The 6,837-nt window shown below is 41.1% G+C and overlaps 1 pseudogene across 1 annotated transcript; it reads left to right on the plus strand.

The window, feature by feature from the left end:
* The first annotated feature begins 3,722 nt into the window (after positions 1–3,722).
* Positions 3,723–5,833, plus strand: LOC112618400 (annotated as a pseudogene). The gene has a single exon (XR_003118074.1). The product of XR_003118074.1 is annotated as a protein FAM91A1 pseudogene (transcript).
* Positions 5,834–6,837: the final 1,004 nt, after the last annotated feature.

Genomic DNA, 6,837 nt, shown 5'->3' on the forward strand with positions numbered 1-6,837 from the left:
TCCCCTCCCCTCTCCTCTCCTTTCTTACAGGGTCTCTCTCTGTCATCAGGCTGCAGTGCAGTGGAGCGATCTTGGTTCACTGCAACCTCCACCTCCTGGGTTCAAGCAATTCTTCTCCCTCAGCCACCAGAGTAGGTGGGATTACAGGTGTGCATCACCATGCCCAGCTACTTTTCCTACACTTTTCTCTGGAGCCGTCCTTGTGATTTTCTGCCCCATTGGCTTGCTGCAGTCTTCACTGTGCTCCGGTATTCTCCAAACATTATTAGTGCTTGTGAGTAGTCATTAAATAGTGAAATTATTGTTTCTTTAGGGGGTAAGGAGAGTTAGTGTCCCACAGTCCACTATTTTGCTGATGTTACCAATTTCACCTATGACACATTCTACAATGCACATTTTATAATGCTAATTTTAACACCAAGATGTACCAAAATAAAGCTATTTTTACATGCATATGAGTAAAAGTTGAGTAAAAGTCATTTCCCTTCCCTCTACCTATTGAGAAAGCTGTTTGTAATTTTAAAACATAATACATTTGTTATAGCTGTATTTAATTTAACTTTATACAGATAGAAAAACCCTAAGCTAATTCTTAAATCCATAAACATAGACAAATTCTAAAACAAAGGAATCAGAATCAAATTATAAGTTTTATTGCATATGTTGTCCACTCTCATCCACTATTTTATTACAATGTATGCAGGATTTCATAATACTTAACATATATCCTTTTATTATTAACTTTTAGAAATAATATTTAAACCTAGTGTTGAATATTTATAGCATTCTTGTCGAGTCGCAAAATTTAATGTCATTGATTATTCTGTAAAACACAGCATTCATCATCTTAGTTTAAGTGTGCAAAACGCTGACAGTATCTTATTAGATATTCTTTGCCACAGGTATAGACAAATGATGATGACAAGCTGTGAACCCAAAAACTGTATTTAATGGTCTATCAGCGTAGGTTGAACTTTGAGAGAGAAAGCATTTATTGACAAAATTTCTGACTCATGCTGTGTAAGGGAATGAATGGCACAGGGAACTGATGCCTGACAATCAGCGCACCCCAGGGAAAACATAAACAATACATATGTTTGTAACCTTCGTCACCTCCTTTTTGCTTTACATTTTGCCATTGGTTTTAATGAATAGAAGCTGGATTCTATCAAATCTCTGCCGGGTTCTTCAACGTTTCTTTTCTCGCACTACTGCGATGAACACATCTGCTTGAAACTGTCAGCCATGGTAAGTGTGGATTTTTGAGTATTAAGAAGATCTGCAACTTGAGCATAGACAACACCCAAATAAAGCTCCTACACAGTTTTGATACGTTTTTTTTTTTTTTTTTTTTTTTTTTTGAGACGGAGTCTCGCTCTGCCGCCCAGGCTGGAGTGCAGTGGCCGGATCTCAGCTCACTGCAAGCCCCGCCTCCCGGGTTCACGCCATTCTCCTGCCTCAGCCTCCCGAGTAGCTGGGACTACAGGCGCCCGCCACCTCGCCCGGCTAGTTTTTTGTATTTTTTAGTAGAGACGGCGTTTCCCATGTTCGCCAGGATGGTCTCGATCTCCTGACCTCGTGATCCGCCCGTCTCGGCCTCCCAAAGTGCTGGGATTACAGGCTTGAGCCACCGCGCCCGGCCATTCCTCCTTAATCTTAAGGGGCTTGCAGAAGGGTGGAGATTCATCTTCTGTAACTGCTTCCTGCTGATGTTATGGGCATAAACCCTGCCTAGCAGTGGAGAGGTAAACTCTCTGGATACCTGTTCTAAAAGGCCCAAAGGCAGGATGTCTTTATTTTCTGGGTCAGAAGAGGGGATGGGTTGGAAGCCTTGTGCCAGCATCATCTTTACATGGAATTATTGTAATCTAAAAGACACAAACTTTACAAGGAGGTTAAACAAGCAAGGACCAAAGATTAGTAATAATCTTGGTTTCTTCCTATGCCAAGAAGCCTTAGAGAGTCAGCAGCAGTAAAACTGGGCAATGAATCATAACTTTTCTCACTGGTCATAATATCCTCCATAATCCCAGTATAATATGAAAATGGTATTATCCTCAAGCCCTTCACCATAATATCCGATAGATGATGGGGTACAGCATGAGATGATCTCGGCTGTACTTTAGCAGTTCCTCATAGAGTCTACGTTCATGTTTCTTGACATGTGTAACTAAGTTATTTCTGTATCGTGACTGATTACAGATACTGTACAGGACAACCTGCTTGGCATAGGAAGGGCAAAGTGGTAAGAGAGAAAACATTATAATTAGGAGTAAGAGAAAAACTTTCATGCTCATCCACAGCATCATGTTATTAATACTTATCTGTGCATTTGCAAAACAATAGCTTTAAGTCTTCTGGGAGTTTGTAAATGTAGGTCATGGCATCTTCCTCTGGCATCTGTGAGGACTCAAGAATGTCTGAGGCTGGGCACGGTGGCTCATGCCGGTAATCCCAGCACTTTGGGAGGCTGGGGCGGGCATTTCACAAGGTCAGGAGTTCGAGACCAGCCTGGCCAACATGGTGAAACCTCGTCTCTACGAAAAATACAAAAAACAAACAAACAAACAAACAAAACCAACACATTAGCCGAGCATGGTGGCACGTGCCTGTAATCCCAGCTACTCAGGAGGCTGAGGCAGGAGTAATGTCAGCTACTCAGGAGGCTGAGGCAGGAGCATTGCTTGAACCCAGAAAGTGGAGGTTGCAGTGAGCCGAGATCGAGCCATTGTACTCCAGCCTGGGCAACAGAGCAAGCCTTCATCTACAAAATAAAAATAAAAATAAATTAACTTTGAAGTTTAACAGCAGTAGGGGTGCTTAATAATGCCTGATAGGGGCTCTTTCCATTTTGGTTGTAATTGATTCTTGGGGAATCCTTCTTTCTAAGTTTTTAGTAAGATTAAGTCTCCTAGTTGAATGGGGGAGTTAATCCTTTTCCTTGTGGGAGGAGGTTGCGTTTCCTTTCCATATGGTTGAAGAGCCTTTTGAACCTGGCCTAAGTTGATCATCTATGTGTCTCTTCATCAAACAGAAGGTCTAACATTCAAAAGGGTCTTCCAAGCTGCTCAGGCAATCCAGCCTCCCATTGCTGCTGCTCTTGAGCTCGGTTGGCCGGGCCGGGCGCTGAACTGTCGGGAGCCCAGGCCATAGGGCAGCCCCTGCCTTCTGCAGTGTAAGGTGCCGGGCCTCCCGCGGCTCTCTGCCGACAGGCTATGGGCGGGCAGGCGGGAGGCTTAGTGTGGGTCGCGGTCGTGGCGCCCGCCGCTGGCCCTGGCCGCGGCATCATGAACATAGACGTGGAGTTCCACATCTGGCACAACTACTCCTGGAACAAGTTGCCGGCCAACGTGAGACAGTCATTAAGTGGAGATGGCTCATCATGGAGGTCTTCATCCTTGTTTTCACATCAAGTAGGCTGAGGAGGAGGAAACACAGGAAGTATTGGTCTTGCTGTTCAGGGTGGCAGAGGAGGAAGAAAATCGCAGTCGTCTTTGGAAATTCACAGAGAGAATACGAAAAGCAGGTTGTCCTGTAAGGTAACTGCAATCAGTTGCGATACAGAAATAACTTAGTTAAACATGTCAAGAAAGATGAACGCAGATACTATAAGGAACTGCTAAAGAACAGCTGAGATCATCTCATGCTGTACCCTTACCATCTATCGGATATTATGGTGAAGGGCTTGAGGATAACATCATTTTCATATTATACTGGGATTACGGAGGATGTTATGAACAGTGAGAAAAGTTATGATTCATTGCCCAATTTTACTGCTGCTGACTGTCTAAGGTTTCTTGGTATAGGAAGAAACCTGTATATTGATCATATGAATCAGTGTAGATCATCAAAACAATTCTTCAGAAAGAAAACAGCCCGTGATCTTCTACCAATAAAGCCAGTGGAAATTACCATAGAGGTGTGGTGGGTGGTGCAGGCTGGATATATCACAGAAGATGACATCAAGATACGCACTTTGCCTGAGAAATGTGCTATTGATAAGATCACCGATTCAGGCCCTCAACTCTCTGGATCACTAGATTACAATGTAGTACATAGTTTGTATAACAAAGTATTTATCTCGATGTACCAATATCTGATGACAGTTATACAGCAGTTCCACCTCTTGAAGGTTTTGTAATGAATCAAGTGCAAGGTGATCATTTTGAAACTCTACTCTATAAGATACTTGTTTCAATAGATGAGCACACAAATGCTGCAGAGCTTGCAAATGTCCTTGAGATTGACTTATGCCTGGTTAAGAATGCTGTTTCAGTGTATTGCCGATTGGGCTTTGCCCATAAGAAGGGCCAAGTAATAAATTTGGATCAACTTCATTCATCATGGAAAAATGTTCCATCCATAAACAGATTAAAGGGTACCTTAGATCCACAGAAGATGCTCTTGTCATGGGATGGAGGGGAAGGTAGGAGTCCTATTACAAGAAGCTTCATCAGCAACTGACACTGATACAAATAGTCAAGAAGATCCAGCTGACACAACCAGTGTAAACAGCCTGAGTCTGTCTACGGGACACACGAAGCGCATCGCATTCTTGTTTGACTCCACTCTTACCGCCTTCTTAATGATGGGAAATCTTTCACCAGTTCAGAGCACTGGTGAAGGAGAAGCACAGAGATATTTTGATCATGCACTTACTCTGAGAAACACAATACTGTTTCTGCATCATAACAAAAATGTAGTTGCGCAAACTGCACAGCCAGACCAATCCAATTATGGTTTTCCTCTGGATCTCTTACGCTGTGAAAGCCTTCTTGATCTGGACCCTGCAACTTGCAGCAGAGTTGTAAACAAAAATTACACACTGCTTGTTTCCATGGCTCCCCTCACCAATGAAACCTGGCCTGTCAGCAACTGCACCCCTCAGCATATTGGACCAGCTATCCCAGAAGTCACCTCTGTCTGGTTTAAACTGTATATTTATCATATCGCTGGACAAGGACCACCATCCGTTTTATTGTCCAAAGGTACAAGACTTCGAAAACTGCCAGATATATTTCAGAGTTACGATCAATTGCTAATAACATCTTGGGATCATGATCCTGAAGTAGTTCCTACCTCAAATGTGCTCAAGATGTTGAATGATGCTTTAACACATTCTGCAGTTTTAATTCAGGGACATGGTCTGCATGGGATAGGGGAAACAGTCCATGTTCCATTTCCATTTGATGAAACAGAACTACAAGGAGAGTTCACTCAGGTCATTATGGGTGTACATAAAGCATTGCAGATACTAAGGAACAGAGCATCTCTATGGATATGTCGCCATGTTGAATGCTTCCAGCCAACTTGCAAATGGAAAACTCAGTGATGCTTCTGATGAGAGAGGAGAACCTGATTTGGCTTCTGGCTCAGATGTAAATGGGAGTACAGAGTCATTTGAAATGGTCATTGAGGAAGCAACTATAGATTCAGCAACAAAGCAAACCTCTGGTGCCACAACAGAAGCAGATTGGGTTCCTCCTAAGCTGTGCTTTGGAATTCTACTGTTCAGTTCCGAATTAAACCAGAAAGTTTGTAGGAAAATTGATACACATGGCCTTTGCAGAAAACAGAGCCTTCAAAACCTCTTAGATTCCAGTAGAAAACTCTCTCTGCAGTCCTCAACTTTGTTCACTCTTTCCAGGAAGGTGCTTCAACATTGGATATTCACGCAGAGCCCAGATTTTCAAGTTTGCTTTCACAGTCATCATATGCTGACATGGGTGTTCCACTTCCTGCAAAAAACTTCATATTTAAAGATGGTGTCTTATCAGAAGGGAGTGGACAGTCACCTTCCTCACTTCTTATTGCTAATCTCCATTTGCAATAATTTGATTACACCATTTGTTGCTCACACTTTCTGCCTTTTTTCTTTCTTAACGTTAGCTTTATAGTGTCAGCCACTAAAAAGCATCCTGCTGCTGCAGAACAATTCTTGCTTAACTAATATTAAAAGTTTGGGGAACATATTCATGGTTTCTGAAGTTTTGCTCATTATTGCACATCTTATTGCAACAAAGTGTCTTTTTAGCAGCCAGCACTGTATTTTTTACCTTGAGACGATCCACATTTCTTTTATAAAACTAAGTATGTACTTTATAGGCTCTATGATGACTGTTATGTTTATAAGCAATCACTATGAAAATTCCAATGATAATTTTATACATTAGTTCATCAAACATAAATCTTGTTTAATTTTATATTTTGTTACCTATACTTTGGGGGATCAAGGGAAGAGATGGAACTCTTCCTCTAAAAGGGCTTCTTGGTACTTAAACTAGTAAAACTATAAAACTATAAACATCCAGTATTGAGAGATGATATGATAGGACATTATGAATTCCTATGGGTGTCTAAATTATCTATGTCAGTTGGACATTGTAGAAGGTATGTAAATCAGCACAGTTATGTATAACTTAACCTTGATGTATAAGGTCTTAACTCAGATTATGACTATTCACTGACATCTCATGAGAAGCTTTAGAAAACTTTCTATTTTTAAACACCATTTATATGTGGACTTCTGTCATCACTGACTTTGGGCTTTATATTTTCATAGAGTCTTTATGGAAAAAATAGAATTTCTTTTCCACTCTTATAGCTACAGCTGCTGCACATTTTCACCCTGATTTATTTTCTTGTTTCTTAGCTTTAAAGTTTTCAAACCAAGGATTGTGATTTTAGGTTAGAATTACATATTAGAAGCATTAAGATTATGTCTTTGGATCAGAATGCTTTAGTGATAAATTTGAAGACCTACTCTTAAGCAATCTGGATCTTAAATTTATGTGAATACTTTTTTAGAAAGTGATAAAGAAAAATGGAATTACTTCA

Source organism: Theropithecus gelada, chromosome 1, assembly GCF_003255815.1.
Source record: "Theropithecus gelada isolate Dixy chromosome 1, Tgel_1.0, whole genome shotgun sequence".
Taxonomy (NCBI): domain Eukaryota; kingdom Metazoa; phylum Chordata; class Mammalia; order Primates; family Cercopithecidae; genus Theropithecus; species Theropithecus gelada.